The sequence below is a fragment of the Epinephelus lanceolatus genome, chromosome 19 (genome assembly GCF_041903045.1).
Source record: "Epinephelus lanceolatus isolate andai-2023 chromosome 19, ASM4190304v1, whole genome shotgun sequence".
Classification (NCBI taxonomy): domain Eukaryota; kingdom Metazoa; phylum Chordata; class Actinopteri; order Perciformes; family Serranidae; genus Epinephelus; species Epinephelus lanceolatus.
Genome location: NC_135752.1, coordinates 27,502,153 through 27,521,637, shown reverse-complemented (window position 1 = coordinate 27,521,637; position 19,485 = coordinate 27,502,153). Strand labels below are relative to the sequence as shown.

Below are 19,485 nucleotides of genomic sequence, written 5' to 3'. Positions count from 1 at the left end.
CTTTGTTGCCGCAGACAACAGGAAGGTAGACAAGAGGAAGAGAGACGACATGAAACAGACACATGGCAGAGGTAAAGACTTGGTATTGAGCCAGTTGGCTGTCTGACAGCTCATTAAGTGCTTTTATAAATAATCAATTGATGAAGTAATTAACGACAATCTCTAAGTTTCAGAGAGACACAGCGAGAAAACATTTTCTATAGAGGACTGTCCATCATAGATTCAAACACACACAGACACACACTATCCCACAAACACACACAGGGAGTGTGTACATCTACTGCTGGCATAGACATCAGTGTTTTGCTCAAGGACTCCTTAAACGTGTGTATGGACCAGGGCTGAGCAATACTGAATTGATCTAAATTGAATAATACTGCGATATATTTTTAGGCTACTTTTAGGATACACGATATATAACTAATGCTAAAATCTCCTTTAAACTACTGCAGACTACTAAAATACTAAACTATGAAGTTAAATAAGCGACTTTTACAACAAAGTTAACTAAAAGTACAAAAAAACCCCACAACTATTGTTTTAATAAAGTTTTGTTATGACAAAATAAAAATTAACTATTGTTATAAAAAGGTTAAATCATACATTCTTATAATAAAGTTAAACAATGTATCATTATAATTAAGTTAAATCAAGCATTGTTAAAATAAAGTTAAATCAAGCATTATTATGATAAAGTTAAATCATGTATTGTTATAATGAAGTTAAATCATGCATTGTTAGAATTAAGTTAAATCAAGTATTATAATAAAGTTAAATAAAATACTGCTATAATAAAACTAAGTCACAAATTGTTGTAATAAAGTTAAATCATGTGTTGCTATAATAAAATTAAATAAAATACTGTTAAAACAAAGTCAAATTAATTACTGTTGTAATGAAAAAATTCGAAGTGAACCCCACTGGTGCTTTTATTCTGAAGTACCCAGCTTGTCTCAGACCTGAAGTGTTGATGTTTTTGCTGTGAACTTGAAGCTTATGATCGGCAGTTAGCTGTTAGCAGTTAGCAGAAAGTTAAACTGTTTGCCGCGGCGCCATTAAACGTGAGAATTCATTCACTGTGAGACAAACTAACAGCTCCCCAGTTTACATATTAATAATATCTGCAAGACACACTCATGCCACTGGCTTATAAAACATCACACAACAAATTATACTCGGTGTTTGTGAAACACACATTTTATACATTCCACATGATGCACTGGGTATAATCAATATATCGCTCAGCTCTGCTACAGATTAAGGACTGAACCGCCAACCCTGTGATGCGACTGGACAACATGGGTCTAGATGCAGAGCCACAGACACCTCATCCTCATCACTGCAACTGAGATTCCCTTTAGCGAGGGCCCTACCCCTAACTGTTTTGGAAATGATTGGGCCTGCCGATATGGGTGTCAGATCAGTGAATGCCTCAATGTGTTGTTCTAGAAGGAACAGACTTGGAGGGGATGAACTTGCCTTGAACAAGACACAGTACAGGACACCTATTTATGAAAAAGACCACATGCTTTGGGTAAATTATGTCAGATCCACCCTAATGTGTGCTTCATGTCAAGCCATTATATTTATATGTCGCCAAATCATACCAGAAGTTATCCCAGAACATTCTTCATATTGAGCAGGTCGAGACCATCGCCTTTTAATTTACAGAGACCCAACAATTACTACCAAGACCAAGCACATGGGCAACAGTGGCAAGCAAGTCCTGCAAACAATGACTTCAGACAAACCGACCCTTGAACCCTAATCTGGTTCTGGTCTTCCATTTTGACGACTTTGCAAATCCAAACAACATGTGAATCACCACTTGGACTGGACCTTTCTTTGCGCTACACTGAAAATAATTCACTCCAGTAGGAAATATAGCCATTCATCATCGTACAATTTGTTTTAAATAAGTGGTTCACAACTTTTTAGTTCGTGGGCCCTTGAAACAAAGTAAGTTTTACTCATAACTCCTCGCAAGATCTTCAACCAAAGAGTTCGTCCTTCTCAGACTGATTAATTAGACAGGTCCAAAGAGCTAAAAGTACTTCCTGCTTCACAAGGAAAATGCATAAATTGAAGAGAAAGATAAAAAGTATTTTGTGTAACTGAAGTTTTTACTCCCTTTAATCATCTTGTGCCTCCTCAGGTTTGTCTTGGGGAACTCTTGAGGGGTCCTGACCCCCAGGTTGGGAGTCACTGCTCTAAGAGACAGAGCCAGGTTTGATTTCAAAGAGCCCTTTATCACATTACCACAAAGGCAAATAAATCCAAAGGACATCACCTGCTGGTGTTCATCAAAGACGTAGACGGAGGAAAAGAATCCCAAAAAGAAGAGACAAACACAAAGAGAGAGGAGACATGTCAAGCAATTTGATTGGTTGTTTGCTGCCACCGTGACAAACATACTCATCACACACACACAGACACACAAACACACACACATATACAAACGTGTTCTCTCAGATGGCATGGTGGCAGCCGGCCCGACAGCCAATCAAAACGCCCGTTGCAGGGCACGCGGCCAATGAGACCTCTGCTCTCTGCGGCAGCCAAGCTGTCAGGGTGAGAACAAGAGTGTAGGAGGCAGCAAGTGTGTGTGTGTGTGTGACTACGCGTCGCACACGTTGTGTAAGTTTGAGTAACTTCAATGAATATTTATGGATTTATTTTTCTCTTTACAGAAGATGTTCATTTTCAAAGATGATTTATTGTCTTCTTTGTTTATATTTATTGGATTTAAATGGACTCCTTTTATATTAATTGATGCTGATTTTTATTTTACCTGGGATTAATTAAATATATCGAAAAGCTCCTCGAGCAGGGGGTTCATTTATTGGTTGCGTTTGAGGACAATTTCTCTACCTTATTGTTTTCTGTGTTTAATTTTCATGCAGTTTTTCTGTTTGATCTTTTGTAACTTGGCGGTCGTCCACACTGAACCTGTTCTCCCAAATGATGCTTCATAAATAAATAATCACTGTGTAAATAAATTAAACTGATGACATATACAGTCATGAAGGTCATGAGCCGAACACGTGTGCGTCACCTTGGATACACGCAGGACATCCGGCCTGCTGAGCTGCTGCAAACAACAAACTACTGACAGATGGAGAAAGACTGAACACAAATAACCTCGGAAAAGTTTATATTTTCAAAAATTCAAACAACTGTCAATCATAAATCAGGTCTGCTCTGTGATCAAATGTTATCTAAACATATGTGGGTAAATTTTGGATGGCTCTGTATGTGTGTGTGTATGTGTGTGTGTGTGATCCTGGTTTGTCTTCATCGTCTCCATCACCTTCTCTAAGATGGCTGCCACGGCATTGAATCAGATTTGTGGATTCCAACTCAGAAAGTTGGAGCATTACAACACGGCCAACGTCACCAGAGTGCTGGGTCGCAGGGACCCCGTTGCCGAGGCAACACGCCGGCAGGCACCTAAACCGAGCCAAAAGCTAAGATGGCTGCCGTGGCATGTTAATTATTGAAGAAGGGTGCAGACGGAGAGTGGGGAGCAGCGAGCACGGCTGCTGGTGGGATGCTGGGTCACAGCTATCCCGTTGCCACGGTGATGCAAGCTGGCGACGGGTGCCCGGGTCTCATTCACCACGGCAACGTAACATGGCAACCGGAGCATCCAACACACGCGCCAACCCAAAACAAACCAAACGCTAAGATGGCTGCCGCAGGAAATGAGTGACGAACTGAGACACTGTTCACCTGCTGCTTCAGGTCACAAATCATTCAGAGTGTGAAGAGACGAAATATTTTACTTTACTGGATATCACCAAATATTAATTTATAAAATAAAGCTAAACAAAGTTTATCTGATAAAGGTAAACTGCACTTTATAAGTAAAAAGCAAACTGTAGATTATCAGATTAAACCATAGGTGTAGATTTTGGGGGGGGGGGGGGGGGGGGGGGGGGGGTCCAGGGGCTATTCCCCTGCAATATTTAATACATGGGAAAAATGTGAAAGTAGCACAAAAAAGGGCTCAAACTGGTGTGTAAAAATTCCCTATAATGCTGGATATTTCATGTTTGATGTTCAAAACTTCTGGCGTAGGACCCCCAAACCTCCCCATTTCATATGCGCTGCCTCAAATGTGGAAATAAAACCTACACCACTGGATAAAACCAAACCCTGGTGTAGCAAATAAAATGACCCTGTAGTTAAATGAACAAAAATAAGCTTTAATTTATCCCAAAAAATAGCTAAACCAGAATTTAAAACATAAAACCAAACTTTACTTTATCAGGTAAAACCACATTGTTGTGTATCTGATAAAAACCCAACTGTACTCTATCAGTAAAAACTAAACTTTAGTTTAACAGATTAAACTGGACTGTAGTTTATCAGGTAAAAAAAAGAAAGATTAAACTAACCTAGTATTTATTGCACAAACAGTACTGATGAGAAACAGCTAATCACTATGAGTTTGGTTTCAAATTATCAGTCAAGTTAATGCAAACGTAGATATAACGTCATAATATTTGCTCTGCTGTAACGACCAAGCCACGAGATCACAACATAAAACAGAAGTCAGTAATAAGTGAACAGTGAATAATGTAAATTCATGTTACAGTGACATAATCTGTAATACTATAAATATACTTTGGGCCTAGTCTATGCTAACAAACACAAGCAAATGAAGTGTTTTCAGTCATATTACATTTCTCAGACACCCTCAGGACCATTTAAAACGAACGGTAAGCTTCGACCACTAATGTTGAGTTAAAGGGTCAGAGCCATTTTTAGTTTTAACCATCAAATAAAAACATGTAAACTGTAAAGTGTAAAAAATACACCTGTTCTTCTGTTGTTTTTTTTAACAGTCACAGCAAAAGACGGAAAGAGAAAGAGAACTAAAGCAGCAAACACACCGACATACATTAACACATCTAATCCTTCATATTCCTCGTTTTGGCTTGCAGAGATTTTAACCCATGACCTCTTCCTGTTGAGAGAGGCTGCGCAGCCATTAGACCATCCGGCTGCATCGTTACATCACCGGATCTCTTTATGCCATCTTTATGTCATGTCCATGTAGGATAAATTTAAAGGTATTTCAGCTTGACTTGATGGTGTTGGACCAATCTCATGAGGACAAGTGAGTGGAAAAAGTATAATTAATTTCCACTAAATGTGTGAATATGAAGTCAAGAGAAAGTTTTTTTGAAAATGATTTCGGGAGGGGATCAAAGTCAGAAACACGCATCAGAGGAACTTGAATGTTTCCTCATGCTCACCAAAGTCTAGGGAAGTAAACTATGAAAAATGAACTAGAATGACAAGTTTCTGCTGAATAAATCATGGAAGATAAGTTGATCTTTCTGCATCAAAATGTATTTTGAATGTCACACTCCAGCTATAACCTATAAAATATAAAAGTACTTAACCATCCAATTAAGGCGACTACGAACATGAGAAGGAAAGGATTAAACGTAATAAAATTGTGTGAGATGGGGCTACAAATGCAAACAGAGTCCTCAGTGTCCCACAGATGGGACACAGTCGGTTAGTGGTGAAGTTGTTTATATCATCTGATCTAAATTTGTGCATCCCTTTCTGCAGAGCTTTATCACAATCCACCAGTTTCAAACACTTTACTTCTGTTTGATCCCAGTTCAAATTCACAAAGAATAAAATTCAAGCTGATGTACAAAATATTTGGGAGAAAAAGAGCAACATTAAATGAGTAAATAGAAGCCAGAGGATGCAGAGCGCTCGCTGCTCTCGTTTCTCCAGAGATGTTGCAGCTTCAGAGGTTGTTCCAAGAGCCTGACAGTGTAAATCAAGCCCACCTTAACCAGTTCAAACGGAGCGGACATCTGATTCTGATCCCGTTCAGCCTGGTGATCCATAAAAATGTTAATAAGGATTAGAGTATTGGCCTCCTGTGTGGACTGACTCACTGTACTCCAGTCCTGTTTCCACTGGGCCTGAAAACTGCCTGTTTGCCTCTACAATAACCTTTTTTTTTTTTTTTTTTTTAAATCTGTCTCGTTGTGGCTACAAAACAATGAATGGACAAAAACAAAACAAAACAAAACAAAAAAAAATACAGCCACAATATTGGCAAGAATAACAACTGACTGGTGAATTAGCTATTCTTAGCTGCTCACCAGTTGTAAACCTGGAAATGTAACGTTTGTCCAAAGAGTGGCGCCAGAGGAAAGGTCATATGTTCAATATAATTTACAGGGTTCATCCTCTGAGGAGCTGGATAGTGATCAGTACATTTTAACATCTGGCCATTAGTTTTCAGGATAAACTCTCATTGGCTAAAATAATAGTCTAGTAATGATGGTGGCACTACATGCAAAATCAGGAGGTTTAAAATAATTTGGAATCAACCTCAGGAGAGCAAGAATAATCATGCTAAATTTAAAAGACTGGCAAATAATTATTAGAGTAAGATATCTCACGATCATATTTTGGGGCATGGTTGTCAGACTCATTGCTGATAGATGCAGAATTTACGCGCTAAGGGACAACCCAATCACATGTTGGCATTGTATGTTTCTACAAACCCCCAAAACTATGTTGCGTTTGTACATTATTATGTAGCGGATACGTTGCTTAATGTGTTGTTAGGTTTAAGCTTAAAAACCCATGGAAAAGATCACGTCTTGGCTTAAAAAAACCCTATTTTGATGGCACTATCCTTGAAGGAAACAAAGCGATGTCTCAGTAAAAATAACAGCTTTCATGGCATAATCCTCGGCATAAATGCAGCAATGAGTTGCTAAAAAACAACCGGTTTTGTTATTTGTTGGTCTCCAACTGTGGTTTGCAGCTTGGCAGGCATCTTGCCTTGGTGTTACGTCATCTACAAACCCCTCCCCCTCCCAATGACAGCTCAACATTGGCTCATATGGTATGTTACTTAAGAAATGATAATATGATATGTATGAAATGTACAAATGTACAATTCCAACATTTTCTTACCAAAAACTACTACAAGTCAGTGTTACCGTGGCTACAGAGACACCATGTGGAGATTGCAAGAACTGCGACTGGTCAGCATGTTTTCTCTGACAAGTTTCTGATGGTAGAGATCATAGAGATCTTAGAGTTCTTCAGAAAGTTGAAGAAATGCTCAGAAATCTGTTCAATAACAAACATCTACCAAAACTATGTCCACCACAAACCTTCTGGTCACCATATCCGTGAAGATTCTCAGTCATCCAAGTCATGGTAATCTAAGTGCTATGTCCTAGGCAACTGGACTTCCTTGAGTTTCTTGAGGACGTTTCGCCTCTCATCCAAGAGGCTTCTTCAGCTCTGAGTTCTGCTTCTTCAGTGAACTGAAGAAGCCTCTTGGATGAGAGGCGAAACGACCTCAAGAAAGTCAAGCATGTCCAGTTGCCTATGATAAAACACTCCAGATTCTGTTCCCCACGAGTGTCACTGTCTATCACAATGAATTGCATTACATTACATGTATTTGCCAGATTTTGTCCAAGGTGACTCAATGCACCCCGCTCAAACACAAACTAAAAGCATACTCACTGCTGCAGTAAAAGTAGCACATACAAAAACAAGAAGAGCAATTGGACAGCAGCAGTCCCCTGTACAGTAATGGCAAACCAACCTTGCCATTGTGGCTCAACATCACAAAGCGAATGTAAACACAGTGACTGAAGACCATCATATGCTTTAAAATCATCTTTGTACTGCTTTCCCTGATCCACATTCCCCTTAACTTAAAACCACTAATGAGTAGATCATGAGTACTGTCACTAGTCTAGGGCTACAACTAACGATTATTTTCATTGCTGATTAATCTGCTGATTTTTTTCTCAAGTAACTGACTAGCTGTTCGGTCAATAAGATGTTAGAAAATAGGTGTTTCCCAAAGCCCAAGATAATGTCCTCAAATGTCTTGTTTTGTCCACAATCCTCTTTTTTTAATTTACTCAAACCAACTGATCAATTATCTAATTAACTGGCGATTAATTCAATAGCTCACAATTATTACAGCTCTACAGCCATCATATAAATTAATCCAAATATTAATTCCCCGTCTCAGCCTGAACCAGTGACCCCTTAAAATCCACCACAGAAGAAGCAGTTTTCAGCAGCACTGTGGAGACGCAGCCAGTAAGAGCCTCTAATAGCCAACATATGGAAGCTCGCTGGTTGCCAGCAACACAATCAGGACTACATTATTTGGCCCACACTGGAATAATAAAGGAGCTAGATCAAAGAGCTGATTACTTCAGCACTCCAGAGCTGCAGGATTCTTTTCTGTTTGTTCTTTCTTTATGTCGTCCTTTATTTCTCTTTGTTGTCTTTGACTCATTCTTCTTCTTTCATTTTCTTCCTTTCTTTCTTCTATGACCAGGTATAGCCCCCTCACTGAAAACAAGCACCGTATGGAAGCTGGGTAGCATCTATCATCATGGCTATTGATGGACACGTGTGTGTGTGTGTGTGTGTGTGTGTGTGTGAGAGAGAGAGAGAGAGAGAGAGAGAGAGAGAGAGAGAGAGAGAGAGAGGGAGAGAGAGGGAGAGAAAGAGCAGTGATGCTGTTGGCTGGAGATGCATTTGAGTACAAACAGCAGCATAAAACAAATCTAAATGGATGGAGAGTGAAAACACACAGCGTCATGTCAACCAGATGTTTGATCACATGTACAACCTTTTCTTTCAGATAGATAGATAGATAGATAGATAGATAGAAAAAGCATCAAGTTTAAAAAGCTTCATTGTGTTCAGAGGATGTAAATCGAGCTTTAACACAGTGACAGCAGGATGTGGAGCCTCAAACTGTTTGTTAGGCTTTGTTATTATGTGTGTGTGTGTCTGACCTATTTGCATGCAGCCCGGCAGTGCCAGCGCGGGACAAAATGGGCATCAAACCAACGGTCCTCTCAGCGTGGCACACCGGCAATAGCTGTGTGTGAGTGTGTGTGTGTGTGTTTAGGTGTGTTTGTGTGTGATGGCCAATTCTGTACAGATACCCACTTCAACATGAATAAATGTGTCACTTGGTTTTCAAAAATATAAACAGATAATGTTGCTCTTTGTTTCAGTCATACAGGAGGTAAGTCAGGCTAACATGGAGCCAAGCACTGACACAATGTCCTCACAACTGATGTTCATTTGTAAAAAAACAAAATGCAGCAATGTATCAAACAGATTAATCAACCCAGGCGCAGAGTAAATGCTGCTATTGTACATTTCTGCAAACCACTGTGTACATTATTGTGTCACAGATATGTTAAAACTTTATGTTTCTACATCATGTGGTTATCTTTAGGCACAAAGTCCACTGGGTTATGGTTAGGAAAATATCATATTGTGGCTTAAAATTCCCATTTCTTTTTAGCACAATCGCTACTGGAAATGCCACTGATGTCTTGCTCAAAACCATCAGGTTTTGGTGGCACAATAAAAGCTGGAAAAGCATCCAATGTAACGCTAAACAGTTTTGAAGGCACAATCACTGTTGGAAATGCTGCTGATGTCTCCCTAAAACACAACAAGCTTTGGTGTCACAATCACCGTTGGAAATGCTGCCGACTTCTTCCTAAACAATATCCAGTTTTGGTGGCACGATTTGTGCTGTAAATACTGCCAATGTCTCACTGAAAAACACATGGTTTTGGCGGCAAAATCGCAGCTGGAAATGCCGCTGTTGTCTCGCTAAAAAATCCCCAGTTTTGTTGTTTGCTGGTCTCGAACAGTGGTCTCCAGCTTGGCAGCCATCTTGCCTAGGTGTCACGCCATCCACCATCCCCTCCACCTTGAGATGACAAAGTCAGCTCATATACATGTAATCAGAACTATGCCACTTTAGAAACATACAGATGTAATGAATCCATGGTTTGCAGAAACATACAATGCCAACATTTACTCCTAGCGACTGTGCTGGAACAATCAGGTTGTGAGGTTGTAACAAGAGAAGATGAGTACACAATGTTTTGCATTCAAGTGCTTTAGGTCTTCCAAAGACTGCTGGTAAATAACTGACAATAAAAATTGATGTTGCCTTCTTCCGTTGTCAAAAATCATTGTGTTTAAAAGTGTTATTGACAAATGGGTAGACAAGGGAATGTACAGTAATTAATAAAAAAATGCCTTGATATTCCCCAAACAAATCTCCAGAAATATCCAGTTATAAAATGACAAATGCCACATCAATGACTTTAAAGTGGACGCACACCTAAAGGCACCATATAGGAGCCACCAGCATTAAAGCCCCAAAACACTTGTCCAAATCTCTGACTGAACACTGAATTGTCTGATCCTCACATAAGCTGTCACCGCCACTGAAGCTAAACTGCGAACAGAATGTGTGTGCACAAACACACCGCTAACTGCCATTCAGCTGTACTGTGCTGCATTGTGTTACAGTTTTGTTGTCTTGTTGTTTAAAGTGTGACAGCTGTCCGGTGTTAATCAGCGAGCCCATGCAGCCTCCCTAACAGCTCACCACAGCATGACTGACCCACTAAAACACACACAGACACACTCACACACACACAGACACACACACACACACACACGCTTAACAAAACGACGACAGCCCCATTTTCCACTTTGATAATGAAGACTTGGTAGGTTTTATATGTGCGTGTGTGCATGTGTGTGTATGTGTGTGTGTGTGTAGGGGGGCTCCACTGTGAACATGTGTGTCAGTGCCTGTTTAGAGTGGTGTCTTATACATACACACACAGGCACACACACATAAAACACACAACTTATCTTTATTCTCTCGCCAAAAATGTTAAGTTACTTAAGCTTGCCTTTTGCTGTGAAGCTTGTGCTTAGTACATATGAGAATAGGCTTTAGCACACACACACACACACACACACACACACACACACACAAACACACCCCAAAAACAGCAAATCAGCCACTGAAATTCACCACTGCTCCCAGCTAACAGTAAAAGGAGTGAATGTCTGAGCGACAGCAGCTACGCCGCACAGAAACCAAATACTCCTGAGCACAGTAGAACCATGCAGGACAGACAATCACAGCACAAAGAAATAGGAGCTGAAGTGATAATGTAGCACAGACAGTGTTTTACAACAGTACAGGACATTAAACCCCAGCTGGGGTTTTGTTATGTTTTATGAAATTGAAGCTGAGTGAGTAAAATTCAGACTAAAGCACTGAATAAATCCCATGCTACGAATACACCCTTATTTCTTCCAATACAATCAAAAGTCTCAAATCTTAGGTCACATAAAACACTTTCTTCAAATATTATTAACCCACAAAAATGTAGTTAAATTCAAAAGCAGTAGCCCAAACTCAGCTGCATCCACACAGTCCAATATGAATTTATAGCTTTCCTAATATCACTACAAGTATTAATATCCCATTTATTTTCCATCCATTCAAACTGAAGCCAAAATGGCATCCAGCACGACTGAAGCGCAGTTCAAAAGTAGAAAATTCAGCACAGCCACTGGAGTACATTTGCAAACACAAGATGTGTCTCTTGGATGATTTATTGGCTGATACTGGTATAGTTACTTATAGTGTGTCAATGACAAATCCTTTTTTTCCTGCATTAGTTTTTCCACACTTTGTAATGTCAAGGTTTCTTTAACTGCTGCCTCGATGGACAGTCCTTGTTGGCTGTTCTCAGGATCACCTCACCACAGCTGCTGAGTTGATCCAAAATGTATCCAAAATGAACTAGATTTATCCAACAAATTCTGCAAAGCTAAACCACCACCTAAATATCAACATTAGGCACTGATAAGATGTTCCCTCAATAAACTTTAGAAACTGGATGGGTGGATTTTTAGCTCACCAGCTAATACATCTTGTAGTTGATGCTAGCAGTGGCGATCCTAGACTCCCATCCTAAAGCCCATTGAGGTCCTGACTGTTACGCTGAAGGTTACACCTAACGTTGTAGAAGGGTTTTGGGGCTGCTGTGGTGCACTGTGCAGTGCGTTTACAGGAGATTTAAGGACGTTTACAGCTGTCACTGCAAAATGTTCCAATATGAGCGGCCATCAGGGGCCCCTTTTCCCAATTTTTGGGGGTAGTGGGCAAACATTTGCCTGGTTAGCCTTTCCTGATGGTGCATCTATGGAAGATGGAAGAGCCTTCTTTAGCAAAAATCCAACATGTCTGATGATTAGTGCATCTTATATGGAACTAGCATCAGCTTCAGCTACATCCATTGTCTAGTATGATAATCAGATGTCAGCCGATGCAGAGGTGAATTTGCGTTTCCTAGGGTAGCAAAGGCATGACTCGCCCTATTTTCTCTCTAACTGGCTAGTACTCGTTGCCCTCCTTGGTTGGATTGGAGTGAGGTTGGTTACGGTTAGGCTCAGAGGAAAAGTAAAGCAGGTAATGCCTTCGAAATTCTTCGAATTCCCAAGGCAGAAGTGCCTTAAACCTGTATTCTCTCAATGGCTGTCAGGAGGCGACTCCACTGGTTGCAAAAAGACGTGTAATTGTATGTCAGTCTATGAGAAAATGACCCTGTGTCTCACTTGGTTTATCATCTAAGTAAACATTTTCCTGTTGAGTTTATGGTCTCAATCCCAAGTTTCAAGTCTTCTTCAACACAGCATGATCTGCATTTTGTAAATTATGGTCCAATTTAGAGAACAGGATATGCTTTAGGGTGTGGCTACCTTGTGATTGTTAAGTCACTACCAAGGCAGTGTCTTTGGGTTCTTAGTCAGATTCAACCCTTACTCCTCCACAGCTCCCCCTCCCATCCAAATATAGTCACTTCTGGCTCCAGAAAACCAAGATGGCGACAGCAAAAATGCCAAACTCAAGTTCAAAAGCCACAAACCAATAGGTGGGTCATTTCCTCTATACAGTCTTTGGTGCTTACTAGCAAGACAGTATCTAGTCAGTTTTATCAGTGATCAAATGTCAGCTCCCAGTCATAAACAGATAGAAACAGCAGGTTACACTCACTGACACAAAGGTCTCTACAAATCCAATATGGCTGCCAGATGGCTTGTTACAGTACGTACAGCTGAAAGGCCTCTGTACCCTGATGGTCTATGTGCATCTCCAGCCAGCCAACCAGATACATGAACCATCCTCTACTGCTGCCTGTCCCCCATCTGCCAGCTGACCTTGATGTTCAGAGGTTTGAACAGGCTGGCAGGCGCTCAGTCAGACACCGGGAATCTAACCTGTGACTCAGAGACAAGAGAGCTTTCTCTTCCCATGGACGGGTCAGGGTGGAAATACCCAGCTATCCAAAGAATGCCGACCCATTCCGCTCTGCTACAGTCCACCTTCCCTTATGGGACACACACACAGATGACTCACTGTTTGACTATGTGTGTATTGATATGCATGCGCATCATTTTGGCAGCTGCGACCTCGCATATTAAAGCAGAGGGTTTATGAAGAGAGAGAAACTGACCAGTGTGTGTTACACAACCTACAGATTATTGACGAAAAACAGATCCTGTGTTTATTTTCACTGTATTTGACAAATTCTCTGTGCATTCACGCACATCATCGCTGGACGAAAAGGTCACCGTAAAGCAATGCAAATAGAGGCTGTACTTTAAATATATATATGTACAGATAAATCAGAGATGAACAGCAGAGCAGCATGATTCAGGTCAGGTGTTGGTCAAACAATATGAAAGAAAAAATGAAGACAGGGGTTAACACACACCAGAAAACTCAGCTCTGGACTAAGGTAAAGTATTTATTTAAACATTTTAATCCTATTCTTCATCTTTAACAGTTGCCCTTTTTTCCCAGACTAATTTAAGTTTATTGAATGAGCTGGTGAGATTTTTTTTTTTGAGGTCTACCTTGAATAATGTGCATTTTTAATGAAATTTTATATATATTTTGTAGAAAAAGACAGAAAGAAAACAGAGAGAAAGAAAAATGAAATCTGATAAAAGCCCAATTGCAAGACAATTTCATGACTTCTATAGTCTGATACTTTTATTATTAATTGTAGGCCATTTTGCGAAACTGCAGACATGCCCTTTATCAAGATACGTCCAAAATATAGAGTGCTGTACACCTGAGAAAACTGTATAAAACACCACATGCAGCTCAGGCCTTTAATCCCACAGGCTGCATGCTGCCACACTCTCAACTCACCGCGTCTCTTTTCACTGCAGTTAAACAAAAAGCACCATAACACCATTTTCAAAAAGAAATGAAATATTTATTTAACTTCTGATGACTAATACCATCACGCATCATTTGACTCTCACGGCCTCATTTTAACACGACACAGAGTACGGCTGCATTAACTCCCAACCTTAAACCACACATTTAAAAAAAACACATAAATGGCAAGTGAGCAGTAAAGATGAACCTCCAGCTTAATATCACACATAAACACGCAGCAAATGAACCACAACTTACCGAACTACATTTAAAAAATACATAAATACACACGATGCAAGTCTATGCAAAGCATGTCCGAATGAATAAAAGTAATCTTACACCTTGTTGCAAAATTAAACAAGAAATCGTCTCATTATCACCGACACATCAGCAGCCGCTCTGACATTTCTATTTCAAACATGTGACAGCTATGACATCACTAATGACCTGCTAATTACCCTTTTCTCTACATTAGTAATGAAGAGCAGAAATATACAAGAAATCATGAAAGAGGGACGTCTCGTCGCTCTGTGACTGAATATTGAAATGAAAGAACATCACACATCCACAGAGCCTACTGTAATCCACACTATAAACACATACAGACACGGTAAGCCAATCAGACATAAATATCAAATAAAAAAATAAACAAAAAGGAAAACGTCTCAGCACTTCAACAGCAACTGCACTCATATTTCTAAAACATGTGGCACCAAATCTAATAAATTCTTTTAATTATCAGATCAACTGGCAGGTTATTTGTTTGATGAATCTTTTAATAATAATATTAAAAAAACGTCAAAATTGTCAGAGATAAAAATGATATTTTATGATTTCCCAAACAGTCTGATGAAACTCCCGAAAAAATATTTAAATACATATTTTCAGCTTGAAAACTGATTTTAACAGCTGACTGATGATCATGATTGTGAATGATTGATTTTCTGTTGCATAAATTACAGAAAACAACTTTAAAAACAAACAAACAAACAGTAATGATCCAAGGTACGTCTGAAAGCACCACACACCTCTGCTCTGTTAGACAAGCAACCATCACCTAAAGGGGGTCAGTAAACACATCACTGTCTTTTTTTTAACTTACTTCCTGTTTAATAAAAAAATGGATTTAGTGTGTAAAAACTGCAGTGTGTGTGTGTGTGTGTGTGTGTATCAGTGTGTGTATCAGCAGCATCAGTGTCAGATAATCTGATGCAGAAGGATTAAATTTAAGCCTGAACGGTGTGTTGGGCTTTAACCGGCCAGACATTACACACACACACACAGACACACACACACACACACACACACACACACACACCAAATATTAAAGTGACTGGAGACTGACTGACCTCACTGACAGGGCAGCAATTGGTGCACACACACTCACACATGCACACAGACTTTTTTAAGTACATACACTATTTTTCATCCTTACATAAGAACAGCCTATTAAAAAAAAAAAAATTAAAAGAGCTGCAGCGATTAGTCAATTAACTGATCAATCGAACTATTTTTTATAAGTGATTAATAATTTCAGCCATAGTTTAAGCAAAAATGTCAAACATTTACTGCTTAGAGCTTCTTATATGTGAGAATTTAAGGATTTTCTTTGACATTTATGAAAGTAAATGATGTACGATGTAGTAAATTCATATTTTGGGAGTCTGGGATTTTATGGAGGAAACGATTAATTGATCAATCGCGAAAATAATCAGCCAATTAATCAATACAAATAAGCCAGAGTGAAAAACAGACGGTGATGAACCACAAACACAGTCATCGAAGAAAAAGACGTGTTTTCAGCTTTTATTAAAAAAAATACAATAAATAAATATGTAGAAAAGGAGCTTGTTGTAACACAGACACACACTTTTACAAATTCAAACACACACACTCATCGCAGAGGTTCAAAGTTTGTGCTTGTACACAAAGAAAGGACACGTGAACACACACACACACACACACACAAATACACAAACACGCAATAAATTCGGCTTTTTTCGAGTTGTTCAAACAGAACAACTCAAGCAGATGGAGATAGAGGCCTGCACACACACACACACACACACACACACACACACACACACACACAAACACACACAATGCGTCTATTTATAAAGTTATAATTGCATAACACGCTGTGCTCTAATTCCAGCCTACTGAGCACACAGGATGTCCACACACACTGGCTCCACAATAGCAACACACACACACTACATATATACATATATATATATATAATATATATATATATATATATATATGTATTAACTCCTCGTACACAGAACAGAGTGCACATAAACGTGTGAAAAACACACTCTCATTTTATGCTTGCATGGGGGGAAAAAAAGTGATGTAAAGAAAAAAATAAATTCACACTACCAAACACACACACACACACACAGCATCTCCCGATGAAACACCAGTGTTAATACGCAGAAACACGTCCATCTGCATATTTACTGCTGCAGGCGTGAAAAGCTGCTCTCTGTAGTTGTAATAATTTCCCAAGAAGAGAATTTAAAAATGTTTTCTGATTCATTAACATTACATAACACTTAAATTTTAATGCTATCTGTCTGAAAAGTATTTTTTTTAGATGATTTTAGAGATGGATTCATACGTCATTAGAAAAAAACACTACATTTTAAAAAAAAGTTTATCTGAAAAATTGGGACCAATATCCTTATTCAGTGCAGGAATTTTATTAGAGGAGTTTGGCCTTGACCTTTGACCCCCTCTCGACTGGTTTGGGTTTTAAACTGCAGCATCTGCCAACAGTAAACGGACTAAAATTAAAGAAATATAAATGTATAAATACACATTTCTTTGCAAGAACTGAAACTGAAAATCTGTCTGAATAAACATTTTTTATGCTACATTAATTTAAAAAGACTGAATGAGAAATCATATTTTGTATCCAGCTATAATTGGAGTTCATTAACTAAAAAAACTGTGAATTAAAAAAAAACAACAACCAATAATTAAAATCTTCTCACATTTGGTCCCAGCAAAGCGGCGAGCGCACACTAAATGGCAGCGAAACAGAATCATCAGTTTAAAGTGTTTAAAGTGTGTGTTTCCTGTAGCTGCACATTGAGAGAGGACTGCAGGATTTTGGCAGGCTGCTTCAGGACCCTTCTAATTAAAACTTACTGAATATTCAAATGCTGCGTTAGCATAACAATAGCCGGCTGGCCGGGCCGGCTTTAAATGAGGCCTTTTGTTTTAGCCGAGCTTTCTGCTGCCTCATTAAGCCGCTGGAGCTTAAGTTAGAGAGCCGACAGCCGCTAACCGAAGCTCGGCCCTCGGCCCTCACCCTCCTCCTCTCTCCCCCTTGCCGCCCTCCCCCACACTCTCCCCAAACCAAAGCCCAGATTCAGCCTCTTCACTGTTTGGTCTCGCTGGGCCGCGAGACCAAACAGTGAAGAGGCGGGTCTCGCTGGGCCGCGGCTTGCTGCTGCTGCAGATCTGTCCGAGCCTTTCTGCCTCTACCACTCTGCCCCAGTTTTCACTCGCTCCACTTCTCTGCCTCCGTAACACACCGAGCAGCCTGACTCTGCTCTCGCACAACCACGGACTCACCAACGCACCTCAAACCTGCCTTAGAAAAACAGGGCGCACGCAGACAAACACCATCGCTTTATCACGACGATTCTCTTATTCGTGTGTTCTCTCTTTCTGTCAGTGGACGGTGGGTGTGAACAAGCTGTGGCACAAACAGACAGAGCAAGACAGGGGGGCAAAGTGAAGATGGAAAGGAGCTTGGCACCAGATCAAGACCGTCGGCACAATGTGCCATCCAGCAGCCAGCCGCCAAACAAAGCGGTGCCACGCCGAGCCCTGTGGCATCGCCGCACTAAAAGAGCTCCAACTCCGGGGCGAAGCTGCCGAGATACAAAGAAGGCCCCTAAACTACGGGAAGAAAGCGGGCACAGAAAGGATAAGGCTCCGGAGCCGGTGGCCGAAAAGCGCGGGGCTGGAGTGTCTTCGGCGGCCGGATGGAGGCCGGAGAACCAACAGGCGCTGAGGAGACAGAAGCCGACTGTTGGTGTGGCAGCGTTCAGACAACAGATGCTCTGTTTCCAGCTACAAAACCATCTGAACACAGATTACTGTTCACCACAGAATTTAAGGTTATAAACACGTCAAGAAAATCAAAACATCAGTATCTGTTTGTGTATTTTCACATTTAAGTCTACAAAACATGGATGTATAAAAGACAGATTAAATCCAATAAGAATTATAGAATATAAATAAAAACACAGGAATTAAATCAAACCATTCAGACAGGAGGGTCATAGATGTGTAAAAACTCCAAAAAAAAAATGCACCATTAAATCATTTTATGTAAAAATCTAGTTATATTTTTTTCTCTACAAAATTAAATGTCTCCTTTTTTTTTTGTATAGATGTATTTTTGTGGGCAAATATTCACATCTACTCTCATGTATCGGGCCTGTAAGGTGCTACTTCAGACTTACTATCATTAATTTAAAAGCTACTTAACTGTATTATTGCAGCTATAATTACAAACTCAAAAAAAAATTGACATTAAACTATATTTTTTTGATGCTTATTCCCCTCATCTTTTACTCTCCGTCCTCACTGCCATCTCTTTATTTCCTCTTAAACTGGCGTAAAGCAGCAGTCAGGGAGTCAGAGGTGAGACAAAGGCAGACAGACAGTTCACTGACAGGTGGATCCGTAGGAAATCCCAGCCTTCCATCTTCATTTACACCTGCGACTCGCACACGTTCCTGCTTTTAAGCGAGAAAACCTGTGAAACTCATTCGCTTCTCCTCGCTTTTCGCTTTACACCCTGTTTCTGCTTCATTTCTAGCCTTCACTTCACTTCACCCCCCCCCCCCCCCCCCCCCCCCAAGTCTCTGTAAATCACTTCACCCTGTGACTGGTGTTTTACAGGTGGGGGTTACTGGGAGGCAGACAGACAGACAGACAGACAGACAGGTTCATAGGAGGTCAGACAGCTTCATACGTGGTTGACGACTTTGTCAGATGTGTTTTTATATTTGTATCCAGACAGTGCTTTAGGGTTTTGGAGACACTGGAGAGCTCATTAGTGTCGTTTAAATGAAACATAATGACTAGTCTATCTTAAAGTGTGTGTGTGTGTGTGTGTGTGTGCATATATATAGCTGCATTTGCTGTATTATATCAATAGTGTAAAAACAGGTTAAAAATAATTATAAAATCACAGATATCAATATTAAATACAGCTCTACATGTAATTATGACTGACTTTTTCAGCTTGGCCTTAAATGCATTTTCGAGGTTATGGTTAAAATAACATAATAAGAAATCACAAACATAATTTAAGGCCAAACTACGACGGAAAAATCAACAATTTACCGCGG

General features: G+C 39.9%; 1 protein-coding gene across 18 annotated transcripts in view; it reads right to left on the bottom strand.

Annotated features, from left to right (window-relative positions):
* tcf4 (transcription factor 4) overlaps window positions 1-19,485 on the bottom strand; it is a 305,044-nt gene that overhangs the window by 76,122 nt on the left and 209,437 nt on the right. The gene's annotated exons all lie outside the window — the stretch shown is intronic.